Genomic DNA, 16594 nt, shown 5'->3' on the forward strand with positions numbered 1-16594 from the left:
GCCCATTGTACTATCTTTTTGTTTGTTTGTTTGTTTGTTTTGGGTCCCACCCGGCAATGCACAGGGATTACTCCTGGCTCATGCACTCAGGAGTTACCCCTGGCAGTGCTCAGGGACCATATGGGATGCTGGGAATCAGACCTGGATTGGCTGCGTGCAAGGCAAACGTCCTACCTGCTGTGCTATCACTCCAGCCCCTGAACTATCTTTTTAAAAAACTTAAAAAAATTTTTTTATTGAATCATTGTGAGGTACAGGTACAAAGATTTCATGTTTGAGTTTCTGTCATACGATGATGGAGTACCCACCCTGCACCATAGCACATTTCCCACCATCAAAGCCCCCAGTATGCCTCCCAGCCCCCTTCCCCTGCCTCTATGGCAGACAATATCCCTTATACTTCTCTCTACTTTTGGGCATTACAGTTTGCAATACCCATTGTACTGTCTTTCCATTCTCATGGCCTCTGATATTTTAGCGTTGTTAGAAAAAGGCCACCCATCAGGCTTTGAGATCAATTTTGTGTGTCTTCAGTATTTGAAATGAAGACATAGTTGCTAAGAGAAAGGTCAGTCAAAATTGGGCGATGTTAAATGAAAACATGTCTTCAAAGTGTAGTGACTATGAAAGTAGGGACTATGGAGAGATTTTTGCATGAGAAATGAAAAAATGAACACGCTAGCAAATGCTACCACCTTTAGATCAAAGGACCTAAAGACTTCGTACATTTTTGGGGGAGCGCCCATGCTATAGTGCTCAGAAGCCTTTCAGTGCTGGGGATCAAACCTAGACTTCTACCTGTACAGATGTTTGCTCAGATGTGCAAAGGTGTGCTCTAACTCATTGAATTTTTTCACTGAAACTATCATTTATACACTTTGGAATACCCACCTCTTCTCTGTTATTGGACTAGATTGTTTTAGTGATGTTAGCAGCTTTTTCTATTTTTGTTTGTTTGTTCTTTTTGGTTTTGGGGCCATACCCAGTGCTCAGGGCTTACTTCTGGCTCTCTGCTCAGGCTGAAAGGGTCAGATGGATGATGTGAAAAGAACCCAGATTGGCTGTGTGCAAGGCAGATGCCTTACTTACTTTACTAGTTCTCCAGTTCCAGTACTTTAAAAATTTTTTTAAATTAATCACTGTGAGGTATAGTTACCGACTTACAAACTTTCGTGCTTACGTTTCAGTCATGCAATCAAGTACCCATCCCTCCACCAGTGCCCATTATTGAACACCAATGATCCCAGTATCCCTCTTGCCACCCCCACCCCATCCCCCGACCCTACCCCACCTCTATGGCAGGACATTCCCTTTCTCTCTCTCTCTCTCTCTCTCTCTCTCTCTCTTTTTGGGTGTTGTGGTTTGCAATATAGGTATTGAGTGGCCATCATATTCGGTCTATAGTCTACTTTCAGCTTGCATCTCCCATCTTGAGCTGGCCCTACAAACACCCTTTACTTGGTAGTCCCTTCTCTATCTGAGCTGCCTTTCCCCACAGCATGTGAGGCCGGCTTGCAAGCCATGGAGCAATCCTCCTGGTACACATCTCTACGATTCTTGGGTGTAAGTCTTGAATTCTGTTACTTTATATACCACAAATGAGTGCAATCTTTCTATATCTGTCTCTTTCTTTCTTCTTCTTTTTTTTTTGATTTTTTGGGTCACACACTGCAGTGTACAGGGGTTACTCCTGGCTCTGCACTCAGGAATCACTCCTGGCAGTGCTGGGGGACCATATGGGATGCTGGGAATCGAACCCGGGTCGGCCGCGTGCAAGGCAAACGCCCTACCCGCTGTGCTACCACTCCAGCCCTGTCTCTTTCTTTCTGACTCATTTCACTTAACATGATACTCTCCATGTTGACACACTTATATTCAAATTTCATGATTTCGTTTTTTCTCATGGGACTTTCAATGTTGATTCACTTATATGTAAATTTCATGACTTCATTTTTTCTAACAGCTGCACAGTATTCCATTGTATAGATGTACCAATGTTTCTTTAACCTGTTCTTGGGCACTTGGTTTTTTTCCAGATTCTGGCTATTGTAAACAGTGTTGCAATGAACATACAGGTGCAAATTTAATTTCTACTATACTTTTTTTCATCTTCTGGATATATTCCCAGCAGTGGTATTGCTGGGTCAAGTGGGAGCTCAATTTCTAATTTTTTGAGAAGCGTCCATACGGTTTCCCAAAAGGGTTGAATCTGTCGGCGTTCTCACCAGCAGTGAAGGAGAGTCCCTTTCTCTCCACATCCTTGCTAACACCTGTTGCTTTTGTTCTTTTGGATTGGGCCAGTCAGTCTCTCTGGTATAGATGATATCTCATAGTTGTTTTGATCTGCATCTCCCTGATGATTTTCATTTGCCTTTTTGCCATTTGGATTTCTTTGAGAAAGTTTCTGTTCATTTTATCATCCCATTTTTTGGTGGGGTTAGATGTTTTCTTCTTGTAGAATTCAACCAGTGCTTTGTATATCCTTGATGTCAGTCCCTTATTAGGTGGGTATTGGGTATCAGTATGAAAGTATATTCATACTTTCCCATTCTGTAGATTGTTTTTGTATTCTGGTCACGGTATCTTTTGAAGTGCAGAAGCTTCTTAGTTTAAGATAGTCCCATTTGTTTATCTCTGTTTCCACTTGGTTGGTCAGTGGTCTGTTATCTTTGAAGTACCTTTAGCTTCAATGTCATGGAGGATTTTGACAACCTTGTCTTCAATGTACCTTATGAATTCTGGTCTGATTCATAAGGTAATTCATTTTGATCTGGGTTTTATGCATGGTGTTAGGTAAGGGTCTGAGCCCATTTTTTTGCATGTAGCTGTCCAGTTTTGCCAGCACCATTTGTTAAAGAGACTTTCCTTGCTCCACTTCCATTTCTTGCTCCCTTATCAAAGATTAGATGATCATGTAGTTGAGGGTGTCTATGAGGATATTCCACCCTGTTCTATTGGTCTGTGACTCTGCCTTTGTTTCAGTACCATGCTGTTTTAATTATTTCTGCTTTGTAGTAGAGTTTAAGGTTGGGGAAGGTGATGCCTCCCATCTTCTTTTTCCCAAGAATTGCTTTAGCTTTTCTAAAAGGGGTTTGTTGTTCCATATGAATTTCAGGAGTGTTTGATCCATTTCTTTGAAGAATGTCATGGGTATCCTTATAGAGATTGCATTAAATCTGTATAATGCTTTGGGAAGTATTGCCATTTTGACGATGTTAGTTCTCCCAATCCATGATCAGGGGATATGTTTCCATTTCCTCGTGTCCTCTTTTATCTCATGAGGTAGTGTTTTGTAGTTTTCTTTGTATGGTCCTTTATCTCCTTAGTTAAGCTGATTCCGAGGTACTTGATTTTCTGAGGCATGAATGTGAACGGGATTGATTTTTTCATGTCGCTTTCCTCTCTTTCATTAATTTGCATATAGGAAGGCCATGGACTTTTGGGTATTGATTTTATAGCCTGTGACTTTACTATACAAGTCTATTGTTTCTAGGAGTTTCTTGGTAGAGGCTTTAGGGTTCTCTAAATATAGTATCATATCATCTGTGAATAGTGAGAGATTGATTTCTTTATTTTCTACCTGGATGCCCTTAATATCTTTTTCTTGCTTAACCGCTATTGCAAGTACTTCCCAGTACTATATTGAACAGAAGTGGTGAGAGTGGACATCCTTGTCTTGTCCCTGATCTTAGGGGAAAGGCTCTTAGTTTTTCACCATTGAGGATAATGCTTGCCATAGGCTTGTGGTAGATGGTTTCGACTATCTTGAGGAAAGTTCCTCCAAAACCCATTTTGGTGAGAGTTTTCATCATAAAAGGGTGCTGGATCTTGTCAAATGCTTTCTCTGCATCTATTGATATGATCATATAGTTTTTATCTTTTCTTTTGTTGATATGATGGATTATGTTGATTGATTTTCAAATGTTTAACCATCCTTGCATCCCCAGGATGAATCCCACTTGGTCGTAGTGTATGATCTTTTTGATAAGTTGTTGGATTCTACTTGCTAATATTTTGTTGAGGATCTTCGCATCTGTGTTCATCGGGGATATCAGCCTGTAGTTTTCTTTTTTAGTGGTGTCTTTGTTTGCTTTGGTATTAGGGAAATATGTGTCTATAAAACTGTTTTGGAGAGTTTGTGTTTCTTCAATTTCCTAGAAAAGCTTGAGGAGAACTGGCAAAGGCCTCTTTAAATGTTTGGAAGAATTTGCTAGTGAATCCATCTGGACCTGCACTTTCTTTTTGGGAAGACTTTTAATTACACTTTCAATTTCCTTGACAGTGATAGGTCTATTCAGGTATTCCAGATCTTCTTGGTTCAGTCTTGGGAGAGTATAGGAATCCAGGAATTTATTCATTTCTTCTAGGTTCTCCTGTTTTGTGGCATACAGACTTTCAAAGTAGTCTCTCATGATGTTTTGTTTATCTTTGGTTTCTGTTGTGATGTCCCCTTTTTCATTTCTGATTCTGTTTATTAGGGTTCTTTCTCTATTTCTTTGTGAGTCTTGCTAGTGGTTTATTGATCTTGTTTATTTTCTCAAAGAGCCAGCTCTTGGTTTCATTAATATTTTGAATTGTTTTTTTGTTTGTTTGTTTGTTTCCATGTCATTAATTTCTGCTCTAAGTTTTATTATTTCTTTCCTTCTGCCTGATTTGGGGTCCTTTTGTTGGTCCTTTTCTAAGATCTTAAGCTGTGAAGTCAACTTATTAATGTGGGCCCTTTCTTCCTTCCTGAGAAATGCTTGAAATGCTATAAATTTTCCCTTTATTTATTTATTTACTAATAATTTTATTTTATTGAACCACCATGTGGAAAATTGCAATGCTTTCAGGCTTAAGTCTCAGTTATACAATGCTGAAACAACCATCCCTTCATCAGTGCCCATATCCTACTACCAAAAAAAAAAACACAATACACCTCCCATCCCGCCCCTCCTGTACCCCCCCCGCCCTGTAACTGATAAATTTCACTTTATTTTTTATTTACTTTGGTTCCATTCAATATTCAACACAAACCTCACTATTATTGTTAGGAGTACCCCACTAGAGTCAGACCTGTTGTGAAGAGATAAGAGGTTTTGGATTTCTGTACTATAGCAACTAAGTCCAGGGAGATTTCTTCCAGATATTGGATCATTGCAAGCTTGTAAACCCCATCTGTGGTCGTCATAATATGGCCAGTCACCGCGCCCTTCAACCCCAGCAAGGAAGAGGCGCGCGAGAGAACTGCCTTTCCCCTCCTGGGCGGGCATGGGGCCTCGGCTTAGTTCTCAGTCTGGAGACATTCTGCGAGGAGCTGCCCATGCCAAAAAATTTAGCTGGCATCTGGAGTCACGCTCGTGCAGCTGTGGAGAGGCCGCACACACATGCGGCCCCCAGGATCGCATCTTGGCGGCAGCATGAATTTTCTTTATGAAAATTTTTCTTTACGGCTTTAGCTGTGTCCCATAAGTTCTGGTAACTCGTGTCTTCATTCTCATTTATTTCCAGATATCTTTTGATTTCTTCCTTGATTTCCTTCCTGACCCACTTGTTCAACATTGAGTTGTTTAATTTCCAGGTGTTTGATTTGGTTCTCCTCGCTTGTGTGTGGTTAAATTCTATCTTCAGTGCATCATGGTCTGAAATGATAATTGATACAATTTTTACCTTCCTGATTCTATTGAGGTATGTTTTGTGACCCAGCATGTGGTTTATTTTTGGAGAATGTTCCATGTGCACTGGAAAAAAATGTGTATTCTTTCTTTTTTGGGGGATGTAAAGCTCTGTACAGATCTATTAGCTCTCTCTCTTCTATTTATTCCTTCAAGGCCAGTGTTTCCTTGCTGAGTTTTAATCTTGTTGATCTATCTAGAGGTGACAAGTCAGTGTTGAATCTCCAACTGTTACTCTGTTGCTAGTAATGTCCTCCTTAAAATCTGTTAGCAATTGTTTTAGGTAGTTTGCTGGTCCCTCATTAGGTGCATAAACATTAAGGAGTGTGATTTCTTCCTACTGTACATATCTCTTGAAAAATAAGAAGTGGCCTTCGCTCTCCCTTCTAATCTTTTTCAACCTGAAATCTATGTTGTCAGATACTAGTATGGCCTCCCTGACTTTTTTGAGGAAGTTGTTTGCTTGCAGGATTATTTTTCCATCCTTTGACTTTGAGTCTGTGTTTGTTCTGACTGTTCAGATGTATTTCTTGTAGATAGCAAAATGTTGGGTTCAGTTTCTGAATCCATTTTGCCACTCTATCTCTTAATTGGTGCATTTAGACCATTGACATTGAGTAAGAGTATTGTCATGGGGTTTTGTGCCATCTTTCTGTAGGGGTTTGTTGCACTTCTGGGAGTTTTTCTTGTCTTATAGTAGCCCCTTTAGTCCTTCTTTTAAGTTTGGTTTTGAGTCTATGAAGTTCCTGAGCTGTTGTTTATCTATAAAATAGTGTATCGTTCCTTCAAGTTTGAGTGAAAGTTCAGCCGGATAAAGTATTCTTGGTGACGTGTTCAGTTCGTTGAGTTTTTTCACTATATCCCACCATTGTCTTGGTCTTGGAGGGTTTCCTCTGATAGGTCTGCTGTAAATCTAAGGGGTGTTCCTTTGTATGTGATTTCCCTCTTTCACCTTGTTGCTTGCAGTATTGTGTCTCTATCCATGGCATCCATCATTCTATGATATGTTTTGAAGTCTTTTTATTAGGGTCTCTTTTAGCTGGCACCCTTCGGGCTCCTTGGATCTGGATGCTTGCTTTCTCCAGCTCTGGGAACTTCTCAGCGATGACGTCTTTAACTGTGGCTTTTTCATTGGAGTTGCCTCCCTTCTGGTATCCCAACGTGATTCTTACGTTGTTTCTCTTGAGTTCATCCCCTAGGACTCTGATTCGCCCTATAGCTATTTTGAGTTTTTTCCCCCATTGTCTGTTTTTGCCTGTAAGCTTTCTGCAGCTCATTTTTTTTACTTAATAAAACAATAGCTTTATTATTAAATTAAAACTGTTAAAATTTTTGTTTGTTATACAAAGGCTTGAACCCACAGCTTCACATGTTCAAGCATAGTCTTCTACAGCTGAAACACATCTCTCGTCCTAAATTTTTACTATTGATACATTCTTTTGACAGTTTATCTTTTCTCTCTCTCTCTCTTTTTTTTATTAATGAATCACCGTGAGGTACAGTTACAAACTTATGAACTTTCATGTTTTCAGCAGCTCATCTTTAAGCTCACTGATTCTGTCTTTGGGTGTAGTCATTCTACTGTGAGGGCACCCACTGAGGGTTTTTTTTTATTTCATCTACTAACTCCTTTATTTATGACATTTCTGTTTGTAGCTTTTTTTTATTTATGCACTAATTTCTTCCTGTATTTTCTTGGCTGTCACTTCCATTGTTTCTTTCATGTCCTTCTTTGATTTGCTGGATGCGTGTTCCACCATTTCTTTGAGTTCATTGTACATCTTCAACATTTCATCTCTGAATTATTTTTTTTGTTGTTGCTTTTTGGGTCACACCTGGGGATGCACAGGGATCACTCCTGGCTCTGCACTCAGGAATTACCCCTGGCAGTGCTCAGGGGACCATATGGGATGCTGGGAATCGAACCCGGGTTGGCCACATGCAAGGCAAACACTCTACCTGCTGTGCTATCACTCCATCTTTGAATTCTTTTTGGAGAGATCGTATTTGTAGGTAACCCCCATTGAGGCCTCTGGACTCTTTTCTTCATCCTCTCCTCATGGTAGGGATTCATTCTGTTTCTTCTTGTCGTTGTGGTGGTATGGAGGTGGGACCTTCCAGTTCACTATCAGTATTCTTGTCTTGCTTTGAGAAAGGATTCTGGATGAGCTCGGTCGATGGTGGCCGCTTTTTCGGTATACTTTGATTGGACGAGGCTAGTGGTCCATGGCCTAATGTGTTTGGGGTAGTTAGGATGTCGGCTTTAGAATTAGGTAATGGAGGTTGAGCTGTGAGTCCAATGTGCTGGAAAAGGGGAAAATAACTGCAGCCGCCCCGGAGGCCACGTCCAGCATGCTGCCATACCTGTTGTGGGGAGGGGACACTTATGTCCCTGCTGCTGCTGTCCAGTTACCTCTGCCGCACTCCTGAGGTTTCCGGGGGGTGTAGTTCCAGTACTATTTTAGGCAAAAATTTCAATTATAGTTTAATCACATGTTTACAATAGTGTTAATATTTATGGTTTTGATGTCCGCAGTTACTTCCCCTCACCACCCACAGTGCCCAAGACCCTCCATCAAAGTCCTTATGTTACATATAAGGTTTTTTTTTTTTTTGCTTTTTGGGTCACATCCAGCAATGCTTAGGGGTTCCTCCTGGCTCTGCACTCAGGAATTTCTCCTGGCCGTGTTTCGGGGACCATAGGATGCTGGAAATCGAACTCGGGTTGATTGCATGCAAGGCAAACACCCTACCCGCTGTGCTATTGCTCCAGCCCCTAGTTTTGTCATTTTCTTCTTAAATTGTATTCTGTGGAAAAATTAGTCTGGGATATCAGTTCTCTGCTCTCCCAAAAAGAGAAGAAAACACAGTCAGGGGAAACAGAAAAATCACAAATATACTATTGAAAACATCATTTCATAAATAATGGGAAAAGGAAAGAAGAAGAAAATGGTGCTCATTCAAATTTTAACTGTCTTGAGAGCAGTTTGGTGGTTATGAAACACCACACTTAAGATGTGTCTTTGCACATGTCTGCTAAAAAAAAAGATAAAACATTTCTATTTTTTTAGTTTCTGGGGAATTTATATTTCAAGATAAAAACTTGACCAATAATTTTGATAAATGTTGTCTTTTGAAAGTAGTTTGAGATCTACAGATAAATTGACAAGACAATAGAAACTCTTTGCCACAAGCTTGCAATGTTAGTGTCTTACATGATAGGAAACTAAGAAATGAGTGTTGGAGTTAAACCAGGAATTCTATCACACAAGTATTGCACATTCCAGAAATGAAAACATTTATAAAAAAAATAATAGGGGGCCAGAGCGATAGCACAGCGGGTAGGGCATTTGCCTTGCACGCGGCCGACCCGGGTTCGATCCCCAGCATCCCATATGGTCCCTCAAGCACCGCCAGGAGTAATTCCTGAGTGCAAAGCCAGGAGTAACCCCTGAGCATCGCTGGGTGTGATCCAAAAAAGCAAAAAAAAAAATTAAAAAAAAATTAAAAATAATGGAAACTAAAACATTTCTAACAAGAGACACTTCTTCAAGTAGGCATGAAGCCCTTGTCCCTGCTTCTAGGAGAAAGAACACAAGTTTGTGAGTTGGATAAGATACAGACACTGTCAATGGGTGTAGCGAAACAGTTTACAGAGTCAATAATCTATTCATAAGGTTTTTATGAGGCAGAACTTGTATGTGCACGTGTGCACTCATACACACACACACACACACACACACACTAGCATTGACTTCATGAGAAAAACCCAGTCAACTATAAATAGGAGAAAGTCCTTTCAACCACTTACTTAATTGGGAGGAAGTCACTTCCGTGCATCGGAGGAAGTGACTTTCTGAAGGGGCTGTTCACTGTGTCAGCTTGGTTAAACACCAAACAAGTATGATGTTCTTTCACTCGTCTGTAAAATGAGTGGCTGAGGCGGCTGGCTGGCAGTCAGTCAGAAGCAACGTCTAGGACTTCTCTGAGTGGGGTGAGATGGGCAAGGTGAGGCCCATTTTTTATGGAAGACTTGAATGGAAAAGTGTTTATCTTTTTCCATATGTCATTCACATCTTTTTTGTTTGTTTGTTTTGTGGACCATCTGCCCTTTTTGCTATGGTCCCTCACCTTACGTCTACTTGTCTTGACCCTCAGCTCATAGTGCTGTGTCTTCCTCAAGACAACATTGACATAGTAAACGCGTTTTTCTCAGTGAGTCTGGCTTGACCTAAGTTCAGCCATTTTGTGAGTGTCATCCATCTTATGAGTCCAGTTTTTTTGGACCAGGCAAGACAGAGAAGCAGTGTACTCATGAAAGATGGACTCCCTCAGTTTTCTATGGACTCTGTCTCTAAATATTCCTGAGTGCTCACTCCACTTTGCAAACCATAGATTTCTGAAACTGGTGTTTATTTCTCCAGTCCACCTGGTAAAATAGTTACTTGCAGCAAATATTTAATCCTTTTTTTTTTTTGCTTTTTGGGTCACACCTGGCGATGCACAGGGGTCACTCCTGGCTCATGCACTCAGAAATTACCCCTGGCGGTGCTCAGGGGACCATATGGGATGCTGGGATTTGAACCCAGGTCAGCCGTGTGCAAGGCAAATGCCCTACCCACTGTGCTATCACTCCAGCCCCAAATATTTCATCTTTGATAAAGGCTCACTTAATTATCTAAAAATTTTTCTAGTTATCCTCAAAGGGGCCAAGAAGGAAGGTGTTCATTTTCTTGCATTTTCACTGGAACATTCCAGCTGTTGATGCCATAAGCGACAATGTTGGGTGACTCAGAAGCTCTTTCCAAGGAGCCCGTTTACCATCATAGCACTATCATTGTCTGTGGACCAAAGACTGTTCTACTGGTTGGTTCCCTTATTATCAGCGCAAAGACAAGAATAGCTTCCACACATCACATTGCATGTTAGCTACCCAGGCTTATAATAGCAAGGGTTGATAAAGTAAACTTGGATTTTAAAACCGGGGAGTAAATTTCTTGCAGGACACTTTCCATTGGAAAAATGTGTTCATAGGATCCAACTTTTTCTAGGAAAGGACCAGTGGAAGGAAAGGTGAAGATTGCTGTGAACACTAACCTACTGAGCAGAGCATAATCCCAAAGAGCCCAAGCAGAAGTGAATATTGAAAAGACTGGAATTTTTTTTTAATATAGGAGTACTGCTATTTGCTCAGCCATTGATTAAGCTGATTGAATTGGGCATGAACCCCACATTACCCTTTTTCTAAAAATTGTATCACTACTTCAATTATCATGCATACATATTTGTTCTGTGTATTTTACTTATTTTTAAGATTCAATGTTACTCATTGTCATTTTGAGTGCTTTCAATTATAGGATTGCAAGCATAGAACATTTCAACTCCACACACCCCACCAAAATGTCCATTTCCCTCCACCATCCCCTGCTTTACAAAGGTACTGTCCTCAAATCCCATTTGCCCATATTACCACCATGGTAAGTGTGATTATGTAGCAGCTCAGATCACAGATTCTGTTATTTTTGCCCACTTGATGTATTCCCTAACCATTTTCTTTGTATTATATATACGAGAAGAATTATTCAGTGTCTCTCTTATAACTTCTGCTGACTTCAGTCTATGAAAATTGCATAATTAAATCTTATAGCTGAGTAGCAAAAAAAAATTGTATCACTGTGAGATAGAGTTACAAAGCTTTCATGTTTGAGATTCAGCCATACAATGATTGGACACCCATCTCTACACCACCCACATCCCAGTCCTCACCCTGCTTCTGTGGCAGACAATCTCCCCAGTTTTGGGCATTATGTTTTGCTCGAAATTTCCCTCCACCATTCAAGTCTACCTGCCAGGGTCAGATGCTAGATAATTTATTTTCCATTGTTTATTTTGAATATCATGAGAGCTAGCATGGCCGTGATTATAAATATAAATTTCTAGATAGTAAATTGTTGTGTTCCAGAGACATCTCTGTAGGGCACTAATCTGTTTTGGGATTCAGTTGGGAGTCTTTGGACCAGGGATATTGGAGTGCTGAGATGGCGCCCGGAGGCAAATTGTGGGCGTGACAGCCAAGGGCTGGAAATTTTTTTTTTAATTTTATTGAATCACTGTGAGACAGTTACAAGCTTTCATGTTTGGGTTACAATCTCACAATGATCAAACACCCATCCCTCCACCAGTGCACATTCCCCACCACCAATATCCCTGGTATACCCCCCTTTCCCACCCTCCCCCTGCCTCCATGGCAGACAATATTCCCCATACTCTCTCTCTCCTTTTGGGCATTATGGCTTGCAACACAGACACTGAAAGGTCATCATGTTTGGTCCAATATCTACCATTGGCACACATCTCCCATCCTGACTGATTCCTCCAGCCATCATTTTCTTAGTGATCCCTTCTCTATTCTATCTGCCTTCTCCCCTCCACTTCTGAAGTAGGCTTCCAGCTATGGGGCAATCCTCCTGTCCCTTGTATATATTGTCCTTAGGCGTCAGCCTCATGTGATGTTGTTCTATACTCCACAAATGAGTGCAGTCCCTCTATGTCTGTCCCTCTCTTTCTGACTCATTTCACTTAGCATGATACGTTCCATGTCTATCCATTTATAAGGAAATTTCATGACTTCATCTCTCTTAAAAGCTGCATAGTATTCCATTGTGTAGATTTACCAAAGTTTCTTTAACCAGTCATCTGTTCTAGGGCACTTGGGTTGTTTCCAGATTTTGGCTATTGTGAAAGGGCTGTAAAATTCTTAATTACTAAGAGGGAATGTCATCCTGTTAGTCTGATGAGCATTGGTTTTTGGAAGAGGAGTTAAATAAGATATTCCTGTAAGGGTGGTGGTGTGCTTGGAAAAGTCTGCTAGTGACCTAAAGCCCCTATTTCACCACCCCCAAATCTCTCTATCCTGCCAGTGGGGATACCGCTTCTTACATGATAGGATTACTCCTGCCTGCCAGAGAATTTCAGAAGCTTAGAAATACAGGAGACACTCAGTCTTTGCTGCTTATTTTAGTTTTACACACAGTTGTAAAAATTGTCTCTTTTCTGTGACCGAGTCCCCAATTTCTGTAATGGGTTCCTGTTTCTGATTTCTTCGACACCCCAACTGCTTGTTATCTCAGAAATCTTTGCTTCCCTTAAGGCTAGGGTCCTGCCTTGCTTATGCCAGCCTCTCTCCAAGGAATGAAAATTTCCTCTCTGATTCAAGGGGGCTCTGAAGGGCTTGATAACATTCATTTGCAGGTTCAGCCAGTTCTCAGTATGTGCCCACCTAGTGCCAAGCTCAAATATTCTAAGAGACTCGCCACAAAGTTTGATAGAAATATTAGTTGCCAATTGTACTCATTTAATCGCTCAGAACAGAAGTTAGTTGCTGGGACCTTCAGAAACACAGCACAGGAACCAAAGCAGTATTGGCATGCTCAAACAGAGCATGGGAAGCCAAAAGTGGTGATAATAACGGAGCAAGACATTCCCAATTTGTGACTTCCATGAATAGTGTCTCACTGAGAAAAAGTGAAGAATCATTTAGCACAACCAGAATGTACTGTGAATGTGGCGCAGAGTTTGGCTCCAGGCAGGAGCTCTTGTGTAGAAGTTCAACCGGGCTCAGACATTTATTTGAGCCTTCAATGATCTTGGTGTCATCGCAGCTCACTTTTTGTAGCAGAGAGCTGAGCCAAGAAACTGGCAATTAGAAATTCATCTTGTCTTATAGTCTCTGTACCCCTTGGGTCTCAACAAGATCTACTTGTTTCAGCCCGCAGATGTTTCGCTCTATACGATTCTATGTTTTCTGCAATTTGTCTTTCCTTTTAGCCTTTCCACAGGGAAGTCTAACTCTTGTAATTGACCTTTGCTCTTTGGGTAATCTGATTCTGTGAGGCATGGTTCCAGTAAGTATCTGGCTTAGCCGTTTCCTATTCCAGCATCCGTGGTGTAAAGCAACGTTGCCAAGTGTGGTGTGTCTACCTTTAGTGGTACACACAACTGTTTCTAGGTGGGACCTGACAAAACATTATACAATGTTCAGTCCTCAGTTGAAAACTGGGTTCCTTTCATTTTTATTTCAATTATTTCATTATCAAGGAGAAAAGTTGGGTTTTTTTAATTGAATCATTTTGAGATACAGCTACAAAGCCTTCATGTTTGAGTTTCCATCATTCAATGATCAAACACCCATCCCTCCACCAGTGCACATTTTCCACCATCAATGTCCCCAGTATCCCCACCCCCCCCAGCCCTCCCCTGCCTCTATGGCAGACAGTTTCCTCCATACTCTCTCTCTACTTTTGGGCATTATGGTTTGCAATATAGATACTGAGCGGCTATCATGTTTGGAAGGAGAAAAGTCTTAATCGACAATGATGTGTTTTTACCTCTAGCACACTTGCCCATCTACTTTCCAGTAAAGAAGAAGCCTTAAACTAAGTGCTGGGCATGTGATTAGTGCCTAGTAATTAATATTATTTTGTTTTCATTATAGAGTGCTTTGCAGAAAATCTTTCACTTGTGGCAAATTTTGTTCAAATCCTACCTTTTCTTATAAACTGATAATATTAGTTTGAACTTGAAAGGTGGTAAAATAAAAATATATATATACAGGTGTTAGGCAGATGTGGCAAAAATTGTGGAGGTAGAATGAGAAATACTGAATTAGAGCCAGCAAATTGAAGAGAATAAAATAATAGTGAATGATGACTAAGTGCAGTATGCAGGTAAGTGGAAGCTCTGTCGGCTGCCACCATAAGCGTGTCTGGGGCCTGGGGAGTGGAGCTGAGTCAGGGCCATGTCAGACAGGGACTGTGTGACACTGCGGTGCTTGGTTCAACCTCTGAATTTAGGAAGCCAGTGGGGCTGTTTATTTTTGTTTGTTTGTTTGTTTTTAATTTTGCTCTTTTGGGTCACACCCAGTGATGTTCAGGGGTTACTCGAGGCTCTGTGCTCAGGAATCACACCTGGCAGTGCTTGGGGGACCATATGGGATGCTGGGGATCGAACTCAGGTTGGCCTTGTGCAAGGCAAACGCCCTCCCCGCTGTACTATTGCTCCAGCCTCGCCAGTGGAGCATTTTAAGCAGGAGATTGACATAGTCAAGTAAGAGATGAAAAGGCAAGACACTTGCTAACGGCTGAGGAGAGCAGGGGTTCTCCAAAATGTCACTATGGTCGGGGCTGGAGCGATAGCACTGCGGGTAGGGCGTTTGCCTTGCATGCAGCCGACCCAGGTTCAATTCCTAGAATCCCATATGGTCCCCCAAGCAACGCCAGGAGTCATTCCTGAGTACAGAGCCAGGAGGAACACCTGAGCGTTGTCAGGTGTGACCCAAAAAGGAAAAAAAAATGTCACCATGGTCAATAATTAAAAAGACTTTGCTGGAGGCAGGTTGGAGACCAGGAAAACTGGACTTCCACACAGGTGGGGGGATTGGTGCTGAAATATTATTTGCCTAAAACTCATCAATAACTGTGAGCCACAGTTCTTTAATAATACAAGAAAAAAATTAAAAAATAGAGTTCTAGTACTAGCCCGCTGGACATCTGTTGGTGGACATCCCTTCTGCCTGGGAGAAGCCCGTGTTTGGTTCCATTCAGGCCTTCAACTATTTGGATGAAGCCAGCCACATTATGGCGGTGCAATTTTCTTTACTCATTCATTTTAATGTTAATTGCACCCTAAACCAGCCTGACAGAATCTCTGTAATGATGTTTGACTAAACATCATTATGTGGACATTGTGACCCAGACATTTGACATATAAATTAACCATTACACTTCCTTTTTTGTGGCTTAATAATTATTTCGATATATAACTATACCACATTCTGCTTATCCATTCAACATTTGGCGAACATTTGGATTGCTTCCACTTTAGACTGAAAAATAAGCCTGTTTTGAAGATTTGCGTGAAATTTTTGAGTGCATTTCTTTGTCTTCCCCCCACCCCTCCTTTTTGCCGTGCCAGAGATTGTATCCAGGGTCTCACACATGCAGAGAAAGTGCCTTATTGCTGGATCACATCTGCGAGCGACATTTTTATTTCTGTTGCATAACCAAAGTTGAAACCCTTGATGCTTGCATTTTGCAAATCTATCTTTTTAAAGAGTCCTGCAGAATTACTTCCTGAATTATGCCCAAGAAAAAAGTAGATTTTTTTCCTAAGGAACTATTTATCCATTTTTTGAGAGAAAATTATTCTTTTACGGTTTCCTATTCTTGTGTTGATTCAAAATTATTTTATAATATGGATTACAGATGTAAAAACAACACTTTGGTAATCTCTTCATATTTTAATAAATTTTTGTGTTTTTTGGGGGGGGTCACACTGCTGGCTCTGCCCTAGGAATCACTCCTGGCAGTGTTCAGGAGACAATATGGGATGTCGGAAATGGAACCCGAGTTAGGTGAATGCAAGGCAAATGCCCTACTCACTGTACTATTGCTCCAGCCCCTAGTTTGATCCTTATCATCATAATAGATAAGCTAATTTAGAGGTTAAAAGTATAAAAATAAATTAAAAAATCAGAATATTGGGGCTGGAAATGTGCTTAAGTGGTATTTTAGCACTTGCCCTACACGTGTGAAACCCTGATTTAAGTTTCTAGTGCAGTAAATACAAGGCAAAATAAGACAACAGTAAACACCGAAACCAAAAATACTCAGAGGTAATGAGGAGGGCTAGACCATATTATTTTATTAAAATACTAAGAATGTATACTGGAGCGATAGCACAACGGGTAGGGTATCTGCCTTGCATGCAGCCGACCCGAGTTCGATTCCTGTATCCCTCTCAGAGAGCCCAGCAAGCTACCTGTGGCATATTCAATATGCCAAAAACAGTAACAAGTCTCATAATGGAGACATTACTGGTGCCTACTCGAGCAAATCGATGAGCAACAGGATGACAGTGATTCAGACAGTACTACTAAAAAT

At 40.9% G+C, this 16594-nt stretch overlaps 1 protein-coding gene across 1 annotated transcript in view; it reads left to right on the plus strand.

Moving 5' to 3' along the window:
• CCDC170 (coiled-coil domain containing 170) overlaps positions 1–16594 on the plus strand; it is a 128699-nt gene that overhangs the window by 89206 nt on the left and 22899 nt on the right. The window lies entirely within an intron of this gene.

This window comes from Sorex araneus, chromosome 4, assembly GCF_027595985.1.
Source record: "Sorex araneus isolate mSorAra2 chromosome 4, mSorAra2.pri, whole genome shotgun sequence".
Classification (NCBI taxonomy): domain Eukaryota; kingdom Metazoa; phylum Chordata; class Mammalia; order Eulipotyphla; family Soricidae; genus Sorex; species Sorex araneus.